This window comes from Phasianus colchicus, chromosome 1 (genome assembly GCF_987193195.1).
Source record: "Phasianus colchicus chromosome 1, bPhaCol1.hap1.1, whole genome shotgun sequence".
NCBI lineage: Eukaryota > Metazoa > Chordata > Aves > Galliformes > Phasianidae > Phasianus > Phasianus colchicus.
Genome location: NC_143436.1, coordinates 116,203,066 through 116,225,123, shown reverse-complemented (window position 1 = coordinate 116,225,123; position 22,058 = coordinate 116,203,066). Strand labels below are relative to the sequence as shown.

At 36.0% G+C, this 22,058-nt stretch overlaps 1 protein-coding gene across 12 annotated transcripts in view; it reads right to left on the bottom strand.

The window, feature by feature from the left end:
• Positions 1 to 22,058, bottom strand: part of DMD (dystrophin) — a 1,153,352-nt gene that overhangs the window by 883,454 nt on the left and 247,840 nt on the right. The window lies entirely within an intron of this gene.

Sequence of the window (22,058 nt, the reverse complement as noted above, 5' to 3'; positions counted from 1 at the left end):
CATGGTGGCCACCATTACAGAGAAAATGCACTTCTCACTATTTTTAAGATACAAAGTATTAAAGTTAAAATTCAGCCAAATGTCCAGACAGTTGCTCAAACCTTTCTTCCAGAGGTTTCAGTGAGAAAAAAGTTACCATTACATGGAACAGGCATTATCATCAGTAGAAATTACATCAGTGTAAACAGATAAGCTCTTTAGTTAACGCATTGTCTTTGTCAATCAAAGTAATGTAGTGCATAAAATTGGTTTCTAGTCCAATACTTGTGTGTCAAGATTTGCAGTTAGAAGGTGGCAATCTGCAATACATACAGGAAGTAACTGAAGGTACAAAGGAATCCTGTCCTAAATATGTCTACCTGACATTAATGTAATAATAGGCATCAGTTAAACTTGAAGACTTAATCTGACTGAAGATGAGAACTTACGTAGTCATTGTGAGAGGAAGCAACTAATTTGCAATAGGAATAGATATTTTTTAATTTGTGCAGATCTCATGCCCTCTCAAATGAAACTAAGACTGTCAGGCAGCATCAGACATGAACATTTTAGATGTTACAGAATCACAGAATGGCCTGGGTTGGAAGGGACTTCAAGGATCTCCAACACCTCTGCCACATGCAGGGACCCCCCCTGCCACATGCATGTTACCTGCATTTGCCACCTGAATGTACTGCATGCATTGATCAGGACTTTTCACTTCATACACTGTTCAGAACTAGCCCCAGAGAATGATTTCATATCTATAACATTAAGTGAAGATTAAGAAATATAGTATTGATGTTATGACAGTTACCTATTACAAATATTGATTTTGATTTCAATTCAGTGTCATCTCATAAGCTTTACAGAGAGGAGTTGCATCGCCTTAAAATAAATTCAGTACAGAAAAAGAAGAAAAACATTTATTTGTCATTCTTTTTATAGCTGTTCTTTTTCAGTCTAGACAACGCAAGACAGGCATAACATTTTGAAACATCATGAACTGTGTTCAAGAAGCATATTGTCATTCTATTCTAATGTTTTTGCAATAGTAAGGAACAGTAATTTTGTTGTCAAATACCTTCTAGAGACACCTCAAGCAGACCACAGATATTGTGGTCACATCAACCCTAACAGAGAAACAGAAATGAATACTTATTGGAATTCAAGTTCTGGTTTCTACTTTAGAGGATTCTTAGAACGGTCAACTGAAAACATTCAGAACTGCACACAAGAGAAAACAAAATCCTGCAAAGAAATGAAGGGAAAGGAAAAAAGAAAACATCCTCAAGACAGACAACCTCTAGAAACCCAAACCAGACCTAATTTTTTGAAAGTAAACTTGGACGTACATGGGTCACGTTGAAAGTAATGCCTTCAAAGTATTTCCATGGGAATAACAACAGACACTATTTGATAGAGCAAATTTTCAGCTACAAAACAGTATTTTTCAAGAGTCACTACCATGAGCTCTGCATTTTCACCAGCGATGAACAAGAGCACGCATGCCGCACTTGTAAAAATCTGCACCAGTGGAGATGACCCACTGTCATTGTCACCACTGCTGAAATACACTGCCCACTGCATCACTGGGCTCACATCTACTAGTTGGTCTCCATAAACATTCAACTGTCAATGTATGTCAGTAGGTGTCATTTTTCTACATGGAGGAATTCAGAGACATACCTTTGCTTTATCCACATTTCCATGTCAGTCCACCACTGTATCAGACAGCCCCTCTACTGCCATCTGTTGCACAGCAACAAGACAAAATACTGGCAGGAAGGTTCAGTGTCCCCTGCCGTAGCACCAATATTCACCTCCAATGTTGTGGGCCAACGTAACAAAACAGGAGTCATTACTTTTGAATCAGCCCTCATACGTTAAAATCTAGTGAGCAAATGTATTGAAGTCTAACAGTTTCCTTCTACTGAGGACATGTTCCAAGATAACTTTCAAATTTCTTCAATTTATGACGTGTAAGATGACATAATTAACAAAAAAGTAAATGGAGAAAGTATGTCTTTTGTTATGGAATTTTCATCCCTCTGGAAAGATCCAGATTTACATTTAATTACACCACAACAAAACAAGGTGAGGATGAGAATGCTACACAACGCACAGATACAGTAAATAATTCAGTTTTCTACTAAGTCTTTGACAAAGCTTCTGTTTTATGAGAAATCAGAATTATCAACTAGAAGTATATGCGCAAGCAAGGGATCTAATTCTAACTGCATTTGTATTCCACTCAGTAACTTTTTAAAATGATCAGTCTAATGCAGCAGCTTCTCAGTAGGAATATGCCAGAAGTCATATTTTAAATAGAAATCCAAATATGTGTTAGGCAAATGTGAAAATATATGGATAGCTCGTTGGGAGAGGAAATGAGTATTCATCTCCAGAAACTATTGATAAAACCTCATCCAAAAGGCCGAGACCATTACACATTAGCTACTAGATTAGCTAAAGCTACAACTCGCTGCCTATCGAAGACATACAAACTTCGGAATAATTAAAAAGTGAACTTAGTACAAAAAGTGAATTCCAGACAAATTACATGCTTCACAGTTATAATTATTATTATATTATTTTCCAATTCTCTAGCAGTTCAACTGCATAATCTCAAACAACTCTGCTCATCTGAATGAAGTTAACCCATAAAAAAAAAGGGAGCTAAGAACACAGCAAGTTCAGACAGTTCTATTCAAAGCAGTTCACTGTGTCCATCATCAGAGAATCTATTTCTCTTTGCCCTACCCATACAGAATCTAATTCTTATTTCTTTCTAAAATGCCCTTGTAATATGATAATGATAAACCTCCCTGCATTCTCTTTATTTTAGGTTTTCACACACCAAAATTAGAATCTGGTTGTACTTTTCCCACATGGTTCATTCTTGCACTGAGGTATTCCTGAACAAACAAAATCCTCAGGTAAAAGCGTAGAAGGATTAATGATCACTTAAAAAAATAATGATGCAAAGGTGTTCACATGGATCTAACCACAATTATTCCTTGTAAATCGTTAGCATCAGAACTGACTAACAACTGATATCCAGAAGCTGAAAAGTATTATAGTAAAGGATTCTTGTTTCATGTTATTGCTGGACCTCCAGGTCAAGTCAGTGCAGATCAGGAATTAACTTCTGTATTTTGCTCTTTGATTTCTATGATCCTTTCACTCAACTCATAAAAGAAGTGTTCTTCGACCAAAAAAAAAAAAAAAACCAACCAGAAAAAGCAGTACATATCTGAGAATTTTACTAGCTGACTATTCCGATAATAATTGCAACGCCTAACCACTATTTAGCAATCACACAAATAATGTCTATGTTATTTTGGTATTTCTACAACTGTAATTGGCAGGCATTCTTCATCAAGATCATCAGCTTGATGACAATGACACATGGAGGTTAAATTCCCTGGATATCTAATTAGTCATCAAAAGCAATGCTTCTGTGACATTCAGGCTCCACCAACAACACAGCAGAATTCAGGAGGTTGTGACCAAATATTAGTTTTGGAAATTAAAAATACTGCTATTTTCTTAATGGAACAAGTAGAATTTCAGAGTGCAGTCAACTAAAGCAAAGAGTGACATGGTAAGGATTTCTAATAAAAAACAGCTTACAGAGGCCAAATTGACATGACTGTCACGTTTCTATGGATGCAAATAGTACTAACTTCTCCATCTCTATTTTATTAAGTAAGAAAGGAACTGAAGTGTACTTCAAGTCTGAACATTTTTCCTCAATTTATAATTCAGTCTAAGATGGAAAAAGAACTTCGGAAATATATAACTTTCTATATTAAGTTCATAAGTCTACATTCTAACAAGTCTATCGTTCCTAAAAAAAACCTTTCCTTTGTTTTCCTCTTCAAAATAAACATAAGTGTAATACTTAAACATAAGAACAAAGAACAGATAACTTCTAAATTGTGTTTGCTCTCATAATTGCGCATACAAATATTCTGTAATATAAAAATAAAAGGTATTTGCCTCCTGTTAGGTGTTACACATCATAAAGGACAGACCAGAACACAGATTGAATATCTGTCCTGAACAATGTGAGCCTGCCTACTAATTTATTACATGGAAAGAATTTAATTATCATTTCCCTCTTCCCCATAAAGATTGCCACGGTCAAGAGAAAATAACAGTGCTAAGAGCAAATATATTGAAAAAGAACTATTCATTTTAGCAAGGGAAAGATCAGTTTACAGAAGCAATATAAATGCAAAATTTAAAATGAATGATGTTGCTTAAAGTGTTGTCAAGAAACAATTACGGAATTATGCTCTTAGTTAAAAGTGTTATTACACTAAATGGAACTAAACGTTTCAGTATTGTCTCTCTGTAAGTGATTTAACATGGTGAGATTAAGTTATGAAATAGCTGAAACAAAGAGTTTTTAAATCTTTCTAGACAATTAGATGAGTAGCTAAGATTTTCAGATTCACTGTAAATAGGGAACAATTAGCCAGAAAAAGATACAAGCAATTAGTTATTCATTATTTATTAGCTGAACACTCTTTGCATACTTTAAGCACTTTTCACTATCATCGTTGTTCTCTCTATGTAAAACTCATGCAAAATATGAGCTTGGCTTAAATGATGCTTACAAAATAGACAACAATCAAGCCACATTAGAATTTGTCATCAGAACTTAAGTATTTTAAAAGTTGAAAATGTGTGTAGTTCCAGTAGCAGAAATAGCTAAATTCATCTTCCTTTCAGCTGCTCATTTGTGTAAACGTCTGAGACATTGCTGAGACATTCCTCACAACACTCTCATCAGAGCTTTGGGCTCAGTTAGAATATGTTCTGCATTTTGGTTTCAAAAAGCCAAATGTTGCACGTTGCATGGGCAATTTTTTTTTATATATTTTTTATTTTTTTAAGAAAAGAAAATGACTACTTCTATTTCAAGGATATTTGGCAAATAAGTGCACTAGCTTGTACTTCATGGTAACTACAGAGATGAAAAATTGAAGGTATGTTAATTTTAATTCTACAAAATTGGAATTCAACTAGACAAACCGAGTGTTAATTAACAGAGCCTTTTTATGCACATTCAGAACGTTATGAAAACAAAGACAACAACGAAGTGATTTGGAGGCAAATTACAAACAATAAAAAAATCATCATGAGGTAATTTTCAGATGCATCCATATTCAAATTTTGCAGTATTTGTATCAAGTGGAATGTAATGTAAGCAGATATCTAAAAAATAATTTCAAACAGACAGATGTATTTAATTATATAGCTTTAAAGTAATAAAGTTTTTACTCTTGACCATCAAATATACAGGGAGGTAGGTGATGGTCCCCCTCTACTAAGCTCTTGTGAGGTCCCATCTGGAGTACTGTGTCCAGGTCTGGGGCCCCCAGTATACAGGAAAGACTTGGAGCTCTTGGAGCACGTCCAGAGGAGGGCCGCTATGATGATCAGTGGGCTGGAGCACCTCTCCTAGGAGGGGAAAGGTTGAAGGAACTGGGCTTGTTGAGATTGGAGGAGAGAAGGCTCTGGGGAGACCTCATTGTGGCCTTCCAGTACTTGAAGGGAACATATGAACAGGAGCAGGAAAGACTGTTTACAAGGACAAAGGGGAATGGTTTTAAATTGAGACAAGGGAGGTTTAGGTTTGATATTAGGAGGAAGTTTTTCACTCAGAGGGTGGTAATGCACTGGAACAGGTTGCCCAAGGAGGTTGTGGATGTCCCATCCCTGGAGGCATTCAAGGCCAGGCTGGATGTGGCTCTGGGCAGCCTGGTCTGGTGGTTGGCAACCCTGCACATAAGGGGGGGTTGAAACTAGATGATCATTGTGGTCCTTTTCAACCCAGGCCATTGATTCATTGATAAATGATTCTATATAACAGTGCTCTTTGACGGATTAGGTGTGATAGAAGTAAAATAAGCACACTTAAGCTCTTCATATGTGTTAGTACTCAACCACGTACAACTCTGCATTACTGATTCACTAACATAGCTTTCCATATACCTCTGCAAGATGGCAAATAAATCCAATGATGCTCGATGACTTTTACTAAACTCTTGAAGCAAGAAGTATTTTTTCTCATTTCTAAGTATTTATGAAGAGATTTTTCAATTCTAATGATACTAAAACGAGCATTAAATGTGATTCACACTCCTTAATCCATGATTTAATCTAGGAACATAAACTTCAACCTGTATATGCAAGCACCTGTTTTTCACTTTTATACTGTACATTTGATTGCTGCTGTCTTTTTTTAAATGTTATTACTAGCTGTCATCTTCACATTACAAACTGGAATTAGCCTTGATGTTTAAAATGCATGAACCACATTTGAGAGCTGCTATATGAAGCATAGGTCACAAATTACGTCTCTCTTTTGTATACCTTTTCTATCATTAACTATTTTTTGGCAAGCAACTATTCTAAACCACCAAGATAAATTACTGTATCTGCATTTTTGTGCAAATGCATATAAATGGTATAATAGGGGAGCCATATGAATTAGTGAGCTATCAACATATATTTCAAGTAGCGAACCCCACTGGTAAGGATTTTTGGGTTACTTCAGAAATGCAATCTCAGCAAGAGTTCTTTGAATACATCTGGCCATTAATCTTGTAACTTGCAATAATTCATGAATCTTTTATGCATGCACTTTATTAATAAATTTTATGTACTCATCCTCCACTACCTTTAACACTTCAAAACAGCTTTAACAGCTTCTGCTGTATTTTCCACCTGCAGTGAGAGGCACTGGAAGCATTGCTGGCCTCACCTCTTTGGGACCAGCAAATCCAAGACAACATGGACAGGGGTACAAAAAGTCTCAACATCAAAAGATGTTTAAGGTGCACACTGAACAACAGCTAATTTACAAGCACACATCCACTTTCACTATAGAAAGTGGTCTTGCAATCTGGTATCTCTGCTGCTGTTTTCTACACCATACAGTTGGAAGATGCCCGACTGCTCTGAAACCACACAAATTATGCCACTCACCTTTAAAAAAAACCTGAAGAAAATCTGAACAGGAATATGCCAAACCAAGACAATAAGCCTCAAAGAAATGCCCACAAGAAATCATTTTTACTTTTTTAAAAAAGCAAAACTTAAAGCAATTCAACTATCTCAAACACAACAAACACCACAACCCTATTGTGTCTTCAACACCTTTCAGTTAGTTGATCAGTCTTTAAATCAGAGGCCAAAATTATGTGGTGCATAACACTGAGGACTTGAGTATTTTTCTATCTTGTTTTTGTGTTGCTGTTTTTTTCTTTCCTTCCCTATCCATCTTCTTTTTGGTGTAGTGGAACATTCTACACAATCTAGTTAAAATTCAAGCTGGGCTACCTACCCCAAAACCTCTGGAGAAAGACCTAGATTGACTCTGCTGCCCCTATTCCCAGTGGAAACAGCTTTGCACACATCACTGCTGGTGCAATATCTGCTGAAGTAGCCAGCAGCATGGCTGTGGATCCCAGAGCTCCCTGCTGTAGCCATAATAGCCACTTATTCAATCTCATACAAAAAAGTAAAAAATTATCCTACAGTGATGCTCCCACGTATAGAAACGATGCTGGCATTTTTGATTTTCCATTATAAAAGAAGTTGTGGGTTTATTTATTTATTTTTTTTTGCTTATAGTTAGGCAAGGCCATTCCTTCTATTCTTGATTTCCATTATCAGTTAATAGTATAGCTAAAAAAAAATGACAGTGAACTACACACGTTCGTTAATTAAATGCATGGAAACATCCCTACTGAGATGTTGAATCTATCTACAGAATTTCCATTATGGAAAGGACTTGGTGTGAATACAGTTTTTTCTTATATAGGAAGTTAAAAGCAGGAAGGAAAAAAAATAATCAGCTGATCCATATGTCGCCTCATATGTAAATATGAAAGAGTACTACTATTACTTTAAGTTAAGAGAAAAAAAAACTGCCCAGCCTAATATATTACATGTTTAAGTAAAAGTGAAGAGTTAAATACTGTAAGTTCCTTACCCAGTTTAAGAAAAAAAATGAAAAGAAAAATTAGCGACATTTCTTCACTTTCATTTTACATATCATTTTCTGTACTGCTATGCTCCCTAACTATAGAGAATCAATGTATTTTGTTACAATATACTTCATGTACTAATAATTATCAAAACCAGTACAAAACAAACTTATAAGATTCAAGAATCGCTTCTTAGTACAGAAAGCCTATCTATTTGAAATGTGCTGGCTTACTGATAACAAAGAAAGCAACTTTTTCATTTATGTCAGAACAGATCCAATTCAGAGCTAGGCCAGCTTGACACATCTGACTCACCATCATCTCAACCTTCTCTAAGGTGTGCGTACTGGATTTCAATTCAGGTTAAGATCGCTGAGCTTATTAGAGAACACATTAAGACTGCTGGCAAGACACCATCCTGCTCAGAGTACAATTTTCCTATAGTTCAGCCAAGCAGAAAGCACAGGGAGTTGGGGAGGTAAAAGCAGCCACTCAGCTGTTGCTTTGCTCTTGCAGGCTTTGTCCTTGAGGTGACCAGATGGGAAGGCACAGTTCCCTAACCAGTAAGTTTGCCTTTTGTTCAAAGCAGTAGGTTTCGCCTACAATCACTAATGACAAATAAAAGCCAGAGGCTTCGTGCAATTAGGCTTCACTCAATCAACAAACTAGAAAATTACCTGAGATTTGCAAGGTTTAGTATTACTCTCAGTTCCCACCAGACAGCATGCCAATAGAAAGATAAATGCTAATTGCTAAGGTATCAGCCATACCAAACCAAATAACAAACACTCCGATTCAAAATTTCAATGTGATGAAATATTTGCACCACCAACATTTAGGCACTCAAACTTTACCGTTACAAACGTTCCTGGCTGAGCAATCAAAAAAACTTGTGAGCAGAAAATTTCATAATTTTTAGCTAACAGTATAAAACTCCAGCTGAATTCTTCAGATTGAAACGTTAACTCTGAAAATATAATTGGAAGTACGTATTGCACTGGCTAATTGAAAATTGATTTGGAGAAGAGGAATTGTAAATGGTGATTTCAAAACATCAGTTGAGAACTACAAATATTTACAAATCCTCAATGTCTTAATTATTCACTGAAATCTAAGTAATTGTTGATGATTAGTATGTTGAAGAAATCTGTATTCTCTTCATAAAAAAAAAAGACCTCCAAAAGCAAAGTACAGCATTTTACACAGACATATACAATTTAATCAGTGCCAAAAATAGTAGTCTGTTAACTAATCACTTGCTAAATAGCTATTTTTCCTAAACACAAGGCATTCCCATTAATTCAGCCTTTATAAACTGTGTTTTTTAAGTGGATACAGAATTTATTGTGGCCTTGTTTTGCCTAACTTTGTCTGCAATATATCCAAAACCCCTCTTAATGAAACTAAACAAATAACTTCAATTCATGCCCATATGGAACAACATCAGAATTTGGCTCTCTCTTAAAACCTGTCATACTATACCTTCAAAAATTAAGAACTATTACAGAAATTAACTTGCTGCGCTGATTTACAACAATAAATATGCAGATATGATGCACTACTATCACTTAGGTACTGTGTCATCAATAAACATACAACATCTTCATTAAAAAATGATTGAGAATTATGAAGCCATTCAACCATCTGTGATGTTAGGACTACAGCTTTCAGCTGCAGATCCGTAATCTACAATTAAAAAAAATCTGTTTATTATTACTGAAGTGTTTTATTTCATTAAAGACGTTTTTATATGTATAGTAATGACTATTGCAACTATTCTACCAAATCACACATCACAAGAAGAAACCAGACATTCTTCGTAAGTTTACCTACAAGACAAATCTTGGGGAAAAAAAAGCGCTTAGAATAAAATCTTGGGTTTTACACCTTTGGAAACTCCTTTATTAATAATACTTACTGTCATCCTCAGCATCCATTACATCTCCAAGAGTAATTTCCTTCAGTTTCAAGGGATTCAAGTTAAGTTAAATTTCTGTGCCTATTCAGTCTTTTGTCCATACTGCAATTATTAGAATAATAAGGTTAAGCTGTCCACATATAATAATTAAAACAATCTATAAGCATCTGTTGCATTTAATAGAATTCAGGTGTTTAAATAAGTTTTCAAATAGAGTTTCGCAATTGTATTTGAAGGAATCCTCTGAAATATAAAAACATTGTGTATGTGCGTGTGTGCAAAAGAATTTCTCCAGTCATACATATGCCTTCAAAAAAACATAGTCTTCATGGATTTACAAGATATGAACACTTAGGTTTCTTCCAACTTAACACCTATACCTCAGAGAAGGTATAGGTATTCATTAGAGAATACATATTGAAATATTTATCTACAAGATAATGAGAACTGGCATACGTTTCTTCTTTTTTTTTTTTTTGAGCATGCAGTTCTTAGAGCTTGTGCCTGCCCTCAGGGAGAAACAGCAAAATAGGCCCAGCTTTACTGTGACCTCAACTTGACGTTACCGCTCCTGTTCAAATAAACATAAGATCCTCTGACATGGTGATCACGGAATCAAAGATTGGAAGAGACTTCCAAGATGACCTAATCCAACTATCCACCTACCAACAGCATTTCCCACTATACGACATCCCTGAGAATTATATCTACCCTTTCCTTAAACACCTCCAGGGATGGTGACTCAGCCTGTGAAGCAGTTTTCTATTTCAAATCAACAGCATTTCTACACAGGAAAGAACACTGGAAGAAGTCACAAAGAAAACTAGACCTCAGCTAGGTTTAAAATGCTTCTAGCTCTACTTACCAGAACAAATTACGCATTTGCCTCAATTCAAGCCCTAAAGTTATCTACCCTGGATCTATTGTTTACCCAAAGGAAAAGCGCATTTTTAAGGAACTTCTCTCTACTAAAAAGTGCTTGTCTTAGGGAAAGCAACATTCTGTGTTTCTGCAAAAATATTTTGCTATGTTCACACTGATTCATTCTTAATATCTTTTCCAATGAGTAAGATGTGGGATTAATCAAGGTTATTAATGTGGATTTATGTGAAAATCCAGTGGCACCTAAATCCATAATTCATAGTCCCACAGGCTATCCTTGCACATCTTTTGCCATACTCACATTGAGAAGCACAAGCTGAGCTCCTGAATCCAAAGAACAACTGAACAGATAGATTTAACAAATGCCCTGAGCTGCTCATTACACTAGAACTACAACTACTCATATCTCACAGGTCAACTAATCTAAAACGTTAAAAAGAAGTGAAAAAAAGAAACTGAAGACCAGATTGCCTTCCCTGTTTGCAACCTTTTGCTTCCAGCAATTCATGACCACACTTGCTAAAATTATGTGTGTTTAGCATGTATATTACCATAGCAGCATCTCTCTGCTACTTAGCTTTCTTTCGCACAGCTTTATCAGACCATGCTAAATAATTACGGTTTTCTTTTATCCTGTTCCCAAAGTGCTTCCTTTTCCAGGCCTAATTAAAGCAGATATTCAATGTAATTAGTTGAATTTAGAAATTTTCTATGAAAAATGTTCATCTGCAGCTTATTATTGGTTTCTATCATGGAAAAAAATATATATATTTGTGGCAGTTAAATATCAGCAATACATTTGCAGCTTTTCCAATAATATTTCTGAACAACTAAAATAATAATAATTAAAAAAGCCACAACAACCAGCTAGAATAATATTCAAGCTGCTTTACCTCCGTTGAAAAGGGTGTGAAATTCCAGTAAAGCTAGCTTGGGTAAAGACCCATAAGATTAAAATCTGCAAACAGAAGTAATAAGACATCAGATAGGAGATTATAATAGGAGAATTAATTCGTATAGTCACTTCCTCCAAATGCCTATATAACAACAATAATGAAAAATGCTGCATGTGTCAAAATTCATGGATGTAACCCTTCTTAAAAACAAAGTTTGAGAGATTACATACAGAAGTCTTCCATCCACAAGTCTCTCTGCACATCCAACTGGACCAAAACACCTCTAGAGTTCATCTTTTGAAATAAGAGTTATTTTTGTAAACTGCCAAATATGTTTGACAGCACATGACAGAAAAGAACATTCTGTTGATCTTTCTTTAAAAATTATATAATACTATTTTCCTTGAAGCTTAAGGCACATACATTCATATTCTGTTAACCATACACGAGCACATTACTCGTGGAAGCAACACAGATGCATACCAAATTTGGGAACTCTAAAAAAATATGACTGAATACATTTAATTAGCAATGCATATTCTGTAAGTATGTGAGTGCTAGTACAATACCACAGCAGGATGTACCAAAGTAGTTTTATTTACTGAATTATGTTTGTGACTAGCGTCATCCAAGGATTATTGGAGCACTGAAGACATTATTCAGAATGTCTTTGCTGCAAGAAGAGATTCACTTACAGTCTAATTATTTCTGCAGCTTCATTTTCCAGGGGTTCAGTCTACATTATTCCTATACAGAAAAAACCTAGATGAATAGTAACTACATCTTGATATAATCTGCCCATAAAACAGGACTGATACCAAAGCATGCTTCAGCAACTGGAAAAACCCTAGAATTTTTTCCTGTAAGAACTGTACCTTTCCATTCTGTCTATCCCTGGATAATAACCAGTAACCTATTCCTGGATGTGTTTAAAAACTGGACCCCTGGTGCTCAGGGACATGATTCTGTTTACAAGGATGGACCGTGACAGGACAAGGGGGAATGGTCTTCAGACAGGGGAGGTTTAGGTTAGACATTAGGAGGAAGTTTTTCCACAAGAGAGTGGTGACGCACTTGACCAGGCTGCCCAAGGAGGTTGTGGATGCCCCATCCCTGGAGGCATTCAAGGCCAGGCTGGATGTGGCTCTGGGCAGCCTGGTCTGGTGGTTGGTGACCCTACACATAGCAGGGGGGTTGAAACTACGTGATCACTGTGGTCCTTTTCAATCTAGGCCATCCTATGATTCTATGATTTAGCAGAGGGTTGTTAGAGTTAAGGTAGTATGGTTAGACTGTGGTTGGACTCAATCTTTAAGGTCTTTTCCAACCTGAGCAATTCTCTGAGCACAATATCTATCAACTTTTGCCACTCAATATTGGTTATGCATCCTAGGTCCTACACCACTCTGTGATGCCATCAAAACACTTGTGTCTTTGAGGACTATCCCAGGATAGTACTCATGGAAAACACTGAAGACGACCCAGAAGATCCCATTCACTAGGAACTATGCAAACTTAGATTCCTAAATCAGAACAGAGCACTGTAATTGGATCTTAAATCTGACTACTTTTTATTTAGTCTGATTTTGTCCATTTTCTCTTCCAAATCCTTCCTGCTTCAACATTTAGACTTGGATAAAAGAAAAAAAACAGTAAACTTCTTACCAGATTTAGTCATTATTTATCCCAAACTTTCAGTATACTACTGTTATTCCTGATTCTTTGATATATAAGTTCTTGTATGATAAATAAGCTCTCATCCATTGTTAGTGCAGCCACGGAATTTCAATGCAAGGAATCCATCTCCTTACGTGAACTGTGGTGCATGCAGACCTTCACTGAGCCACCTCCATGCTCATCCAGGTCCACTGCCACCGTAACCGATTTCCACTCACTTCTTATGAGGACATGTATTAACAATATATTCAAAAATCATAATTTTTAAAAGAAAATCATATATAAAAAACATTTAGGCATAGCCACTAGCTCAGATTCTTATGTGTCTTCAACTGCGAAAATGATAGTTTTAAGGCAAGTCACTTCTGTGTCATTGCTCAATTGTATAAACAAAAGCATCAGCATTTCAATTATGGAATCCTCCTATGATTTCTAAAAAACAGCTTATTCAGTATTTTCATTGAATAAATTTATCACACTTTCCTTATAACTGAGACTATAGGCATTATGCCGTAAGTGGTATTTGAAAATTCATGAAGAATTAGAATTGCAGAGTCACTCCTCACATTATACATAGCTAAAAACTCTATTTAAAATCAAATTGTTCATAGTGGACAATTAAGACACTTTTTTTTTTCATTATGAAGACACAGAATAAAGGCCCCAAGTCATACTGCAAAGCAAAACTAACCTATCTGTATATTAATCAAGTTTCTCAGTGGCTTTACTGAAGGGAATATTTTCCACTGAAACAAGCTCAAAAGTCAAGACAGTTACTAGGTTTCACACCAACAAAGAAGCCATTGCCTTTGTGACCATCAGGACCTGGTTTGGAGTTTTCCCTTACCTGTAACAATAGCCTAACAGAAAACATCATGGTCACCCTCTCAATGTCTCCAAGCAAAACATGACTTTGCAACAGCCAGTTACAGCTCAACACCTGCTGTTGGGAGGAGAGCTTCATTACAACCTAATTTGAAGAACAGCTGCTTTGATGTTATCTGAAAAATAAGTAATGCTGAACTGCCACTTCAGCAAGCCCACTAAACCACAGAAAGCCTACACAAAGACTGTCCGCAAAAGATTGCCTTGCCATATGTGAGAAGGTTCCTGGAATCCAAATTTGTGCAGTTCTTACAAGAAAAGGGAAATAGAAGTTCCAGAATCTCTTCCTTCTGGTTTTCCAAAATATATCTGTCCTGAAGATGTTATCTAAAAATAGTCATTGGCTGTAGGCTAATAAACACTTAGGAAAAAAATGAAGACAAAAACAACCTAAATAGTTTTTTTTCCAGGCTGTTAATTTAATGAACTTATATTTCCAATATGATTATCCTGCTATATAAAAACACCACCAACTACATTAACAAACCGAACAAAATTTCTTTGTTGAAAACACAAACAAAGAAAATGAGGAAAAGATGCGCAAGAAATCACAAAATACTGGAAAAATCTATAATGTCACTATCATGCTAACAAACATTTCATTGCAAACACTGCTAAGTTGTTTGTCATATCCAACTGTTAGGTCCTCCCATCTGAACCACATAGTAATATCTTTGTCAAATTGTGCATGAGGTATAAAGTTGATTGAAATAGTTTCCAACTTTTTTCTAATGCAACAGCTGCTGACAGCTAATGTTTTGACAATATCTATCAACAATATTAGTTATAGAAATATAGTCAGCATATTAATACAGCAGCAAATAGCTACTGCCCCAGTGCATGAAATAAAGCAGGCTCTCCCGGTTCCAGTTTTTCTTTTGTACCCACTCTCGTTGAGATGCCGAGTGACTGCACTCTCTCTGTTTAAAATTATCACAGAGGTGATAAAGATTCATGTGCGTGAAAGACCAAACGCATTGATTAAATAATAGTTTGCATCCAGAGGGAACATACAGAATGACCTTTCAACTGGTATGAACTAGTCAGCTCATTCAAACAGTCCAAATTTAATGACTTCATTAAACAAGAAGCTTTTTTTTTTTTGCAACCAAACACAATCCTAACATCTGAATTCTGTTCCGTCACAAAATAGAGAACAAACTAGCCATGTGAATTCTGCGTTTCAGCTTCTTGATTCAACTCAAAGCCTATGATATTAGTTATGATTTATTAGTATTATGAAAGAGGTTAAATTTCTCCTCTCTACTCCAAAATGAACGCCTCCAAAAAACAACTAACATGAATAGGGCAATTGTCTAAGAGCTATTTAGAAGACATGGACCCTGTGATGAGGTTTCCATTCTACTGCTTTATCAGACACAGCTTATTCAGGTTAAAATTTGAGTTTTTTGTTTTGTTTTTACTTCTTTTCTAAAAGATTATAGAGAGGGTTTTTTTTTGTTTTTTTTGTTTTTTTTGTTTTTTTTTCATTTTTCAGAGTCAGACTAGGGAAAAATTTTTTACTTTCACAAAGATTAGTTTGGCAGCTATTTTCTCAAGATTCATCAATGGACTTAGAGGGAAAGTTTGTGTGCCTGGAGGAGACACATTCTTCCTGATCCCTGTAAGAGGAGAGGAAAGGAGGAAATAACTAGATCTGGAGAATTTGCAGTCATCAGAAGAACCTGGAAACTCTATTTCCACACTAGGTATGTGGCAGCACACCATGGAGAGGACAAAACATAACCTTTCACTTTTTCTTAAGTTTTACTAGCTCCTATGACAATGAACACATGAATGAAACCCCTGCCCTTCTGCTATTTCCCTCTAATAACTGGAAAGTTATTGACAAAAAAAAATTCCCTGAGACCCAGTGAGAAACAGGAGAATAGATGGCTTGCCACATCGGCTGGACCAACACCATGGTCCTCCATCCTCTCCTCCCCATCTTTCCCTAATTAACTGAATTAACCTCTGATGAAAAATCCCCACAGGATAAACTAGATCTGCTAGAACAAGAACCTGAAGAGCAGAGCACAGACTGGAGACATGGAGGTAGACCAGCCAAATCAGAAATGCAGTCACATCCAGATCCTAGGTTTCTTGTAGCTCAAAACTTTTATGTTCCTGTATTGTCAGATACCTAGGAAAAATCTCTCCAGGACTTTTCTGGCCCACTTCAGTGGTTAGTCCATTAAGCAAGTGCCAAATTCCTATGAAGTTAATCCCAGTGGCAAAGATTACAAGCACAGATGATAACATATAAACAAAAAGCCATGTATCCATACCACAACTACAATGAAATTATGCTCTACATTCAAAGCCACAGCACTAATTACTATGAAAAAGCGATTACAGCTGCCTCTAGGATGGGTCCCACGTTTACCATATTCTTCTAACTTTGATAGCTCTGCACTGTGCTTTCTCATTAGCAAAACAAGGATAATAATGCCACATCACCTTGCAGGCAAAGTGGAAAAAAACAGAGAAAACATTTGTGAGACACTAAGGTAATATGGGAATGAGTACCACTACATCACTGTGCTCTTAAAAGCTGTATCAAAATACACAGCAATGGTGGTAAAAAGGAACAGTTGCATAAGGGTCATTAATTGCAACACTTCCTAGCTGTGGGCTTCGCAAGTTCAAGACAACTTTATGTTCATTTCTACAAGAAATACCAGATGCCTCTTGATACATAAGAAATATCACATCTGTGTTATTTTCTTAATTTAACTTCATCTAGTTAGCTATAGACTCTTCCTTGAATTTTCACATTAAAAAAAATGTTTCAGGAGATAAAGTTGCCATAGAGACATATACACTCTTTTGCAAGAATTTCAAATATAGTTAGACTCCATTAATTATTCAGTTCATCACAGAACCATTTATACTTTTACATGAAATTCCCCAGGATAAGAGCTATTTTTCTAGTATGTAAAAGAAAAAGAAGTTAAAATAGTTAGAAAAAAAAATATATAGTTGGAGGAAAAGTGTTACTTTGTATTTATTTTACAAGTCTGCAATAAATAAATAAGCTTTTTTATTCCACTAAAATGTTATATACAAATCTTCTTCTCGAAGAGATAATATGACGCTGAAGACTAAACTTGTCATACTTTCTAATGGGCGTAGAAAGCAGCCCAACTGATGGAGAGAATCTGGAGCTGTCGTGCAGAATGCCATCCTCTTGACTGGCAGCTGTGATTTGGTAATACTGAGACCTTGTGCTATTTGATTAAAACAACATCAAGATGGAAAGATCTCTTTAGATTAGAGGTCAGAAACATCAATCTCTGATTTTCCTGCAGTTGTCACAAGTGATGTGAGGTAATTAACTTAAGTCTGGAATAATGTCAGACAGGTGGTACTTTCCTTTTGAAGTAATTCATTAGGAAAGGCTCATTGCTGGTGCCATTCCCACATAAATCCTGGTACTCGGCATCTTCTCCAAATCAAATTAAATTGCTCCTTTGAATATGAAAATATTTTGAGACACACACTGTCATCTAATACAACAGTTTGGAATTTCATGTGACAAAACTTAAAAACATACATAGAAAGAAGAGTAACTGCCGTCAGCAAGGAAATGAGAATAGGCATTTTTGGGCTGAATAGGCAGTCTTGGTCAGTTCACAGCAGCCATTAGAAACGTCTTCTCAATATTTTTGCCAACTCTGGTTAATTTGCCTGTTCTTATTATGGATATAATAACACAACAATTACATTTCAACAGGGAGCAGGAAAACGACATTTCTCCTTAATTCTGTAGCATTTAATGCTAATTTTATTATTCTACCAGTGATTTCAAATAAATTCTTTAAAAAACTTGAAGGTGAACTACCAAACCAACTATATAGTTAATATAAGCATCACACAGAGAAGCACTCAAATGCAAAAAGCCACCAGCAGGCTGGAAAGTACAGGATATAAAATGAAGCTTTAACTTAGCCTCTTCGAAGAAAAGTGGATTTTCTTTTCCAAAATAAGTTTTGTTTTGTATTAAAAGGAAACTAAGAAAGCTAAAGAAAAAATCCCAAACTTCAGAAAATACTTTCGTGCAAATACATTTAAAAGAGACTGCAGAGACATCACTCATAATGATAATAGCATTCTAAGACTGCAAGAGTCCAGCCAAGGAAACTCATTAAAAACATAAGCAGTACTAAACTCCCACAAACAACTGACTGCTCTACTTCCTGCACTGTACCATCTTACAATTAGGTTTAGCAAGTGTCTTAATAGAATTCTCGACTTGTTAGTCAGAACAAATAAATTTTATAAAAGCTTTTATATGACAAATAAGTATTTTAAACAGTCTTTTCTCACAGCATTAGGCATGGATCAAGACAGCATCCTAGCTTTCCTAGGACTATACTTCCTCAAAAATTTCTACATGTTGCTACAGTATTTGTGTGGGAAACACAGGAAAGGAATCAATTCCATATGAAGTTTTCAACAATACCCACTAAAGACTGGAAATGTCTTTTTTGTTGTTGTTTCAGTGGTCACATTAATTTCCAAAAAGAAGGTCTTTGATTTATAAGCAGAAGTCTTGGTGCCTTACCCATAGCTGTGTCAATTATTTACAGTTAATTTATCCAGGAATTTTCAACAAGCATTTATGTCAGAGAGTAATAAGTTCTTAATTTAACAATAATATAAGTTCTGGTTTTATTTATTCACAAGAAATCATTGGCCATGATTTTGCACATATTCTCTCCACTAGTAAGCCTGTTTGACAGTGAATTACTATCATGCCAGTCAGGAAGTCTGAGTTCTTAATCTCTATGTGTAAATGGATATTTTTGCTAAGAGAAGTCACTTCTGCTGTGTAGTAGCCTGACATTCAAACCAACCATCATTCTTTGTAGGAGAAGCTTATACCTACATAGAGCAACAGCAGCTTTGGGTACAAAAAAGCCCCTAAACATTTAACAATCCAATCACCTTCAAGTAATTATACATACATATATATGTCTAATTAGCACTGTCAGCTACAAAGATACTTGCAAGAAGTATTGCAGAAAAACAGCTGAATTCATTTTTATATGACAAAATCATTGATTGAGATTGTTACACAGCTATTGTAATGCCTTCCACTGCAAAAGAAACTGGAAATCAATAAAGCTCCTGGAGACAGCTCTGCCTATCATTACAGCTCTGTTCTTATCATTACTTCAAAATCCAGTGTTTTATCAGCTTCTCAGCAATGAGAATGATGACTTTTCAAGAAATGAAAAAAGCAACTTCATCAATCTGCACATAAGATGCCACATTGAAAGGTACTCTTGGTTGTACCATGGGACAAGAACAAATTGCATCTGCCACTCCTATAGTGGTATAGTAAAGTTATTCTTCAGAAAAATCATGTTTTTCAATGGTATGCAGATAGCATGTAAACTCAAACGTATACGAAATAGTTACTTGTCCTCCAATACAATGTTAGTTTCCATGACCAATGAAAGACTGCAGGAGTAACGGTAACACATTTTTGCTTAGCTTTTAAGCGACAGTGGCAGGATACCTGCTGAGTGACTTTCATTACAGCCAGACACACAAAGTCAAGCCTATTTTGAAGAGTAAGTAGCACTGTCTGAATCCTTGCTTTTTCTTTCTTTGGAGTTAGACTTTGAATTCAGCAATCTTTTTTGGAGAGTACACATTATACCTGCTAACAAGCTGAATATTTTCAAAAGAAAAAGTCATTTCGGATGGTGGGAACTTGCCATCCCTTTCATGGAATTCAAAAGATCGGATTTTTTCTTCCCCCACCATTCCATGCATGTTTATAGTCTTTCCATTTTAACTTATTCTACAGCTTTTTTCTTTTTTTCTCTTCTCCCTCAAACCAAACTGTAGATAGCTTGTACATAGAAAGACTCCGAGAATAAGCGATGGAAATATTTTAAGGATCTCAACCTTCTTGCCTGTTTACCACTACTAATTAAAAGGCTGGTTAAATAGTAGATGAGGACACAGTCAATGCTCAAACTGGTAACTAGCCATGTTTCCAAGTGTAAAATCCTTGGCCTTACAAGAATTTCCCCTAAAGAAAAAAAGAAAGAGGAGAATAAGAGAGAGAAGTCAAGCAAAATAACCACAATTTAATGTTTCAAGCTGAACAACACTCAGTGTTTTAAATCCAACTCAGCTGAGATGTTGCAGACTGCAAGTATGGGTGTGTTTGCACTGTAGTGAACAATTTGCATTCATAGCTCTTCCACAGCAAAATAGAGAGGGCAGTTGCAAGCACAGCAATTTCATGAGAGGCTTGTCCTGAGATTGATTATTCTTATGACATCTTGATTTCCCCACTATGTGGTCTGAACATCAGGCCACCTGCCCAGTAAAACTGGTACAGATGTCAAGTCTCTTTAGCAGTGCATGGCAGATACCTGCCCTAGTCTACTCCAGCCTAGGGATGATTGCTCCCACAGATCTGTAAGCATCCTCTAAAGGATCCCCAACATCTCTGAGCTAAGACACAGGCTTGTACCATCTTGAGAGTAAGAACTATTTGCCAGATTAACAGATGCACTGAGGTCTTCTAAGCAGCTTCCTGGGAGATACAAGAGGAGGATGTCTATCACTGGCATAGAAAAAAGAATCTTGCGTAAGTGGCATGACAAACATAAGACCTACTGCAGAAGCTATCACTTCAAACTAGGTAATCATCCATTTCAAAATTTGGAATCTGCCCTGCTGGAGCACCTAATAGAGGAGCTTATCCATTTTTTTTTTTTTTTAAACTTACTTGTATGCTCCTGATGAATTTCCTGTACTTGAGCTTTCCGGACACCAGAGCAGCGTAGGCAGTTAAGTGTCTGAAGCAACTAATAGCAACCTCATCTTGATTTTAGCACATTTTGATTTTTAATTCCTTCTTCATATACAGCACAATTTCTTTTCCTACATTCTGTGAGATGTATAAATCGACATATTTTCTAAATCTGAAATATAATTTCACCAGTTTCTACACTACACTTTTTGATCTCACATCTTGTATAACCATTTCTACAGACATGACAGCAGACTTTGTACTATGTACAACACATTTTCAAAAATACCGAGGAACTTCAATAACAAAAATCAAAGCCAACTTTTTCCTCATTATTCTTCTCAGTCTAAGCATGGATGTCTCATTCTTTTCAGCAACTTCAACTATTTTCAGCTAGTGGAATACACTGATGGATCTCAGTGTTTTAAGAGAAGAGCAGTATTGGCCATACTCATAATGCATTGCCCCCTACTTATATCAATAGAATGGATATGCTAGGTATTACAGTGCATCAAAATGATCATCCCCTGTTCACACCTTGGTAGATAAATAGACAATTAGATACTGTTCATAATACTGTTTGTACTGTGTACTCTGAGCAAGAATTTCTGTAGTTTAAGCAGAAATGAGAAAAAGAGGAAAGATGTACGCTTGGCTAGAAGAAACATCATGGAAGTGTTAAATGTTTCATCCAAATTTTGAAATGTTATCCATGTAAAAGACAGCTAGTGCTTTCACTTTGAATCACAGTCCTAATCATCAGTCCAGGTTTCTCCAAGTGCTATAGGCTCATTGCATGAGACACTAGCAAAACATACATTCGCCAATTTGAAATAGGAATCTACAGCATTGCTCCTTCATGTGGCTGGCATCACTGCTGGAAAGAGAAGTTTTCATCAGGTAACTCAAGCAGAAAAAAGGAACAGTTGTTACACGTGCATTGTTTTGCCTATTCAAATACATTCCATTAATGAAATCCATCACAGAGAAGGAGAATTATATAATTTCAAAATCCTGCAATGAACAGCTTG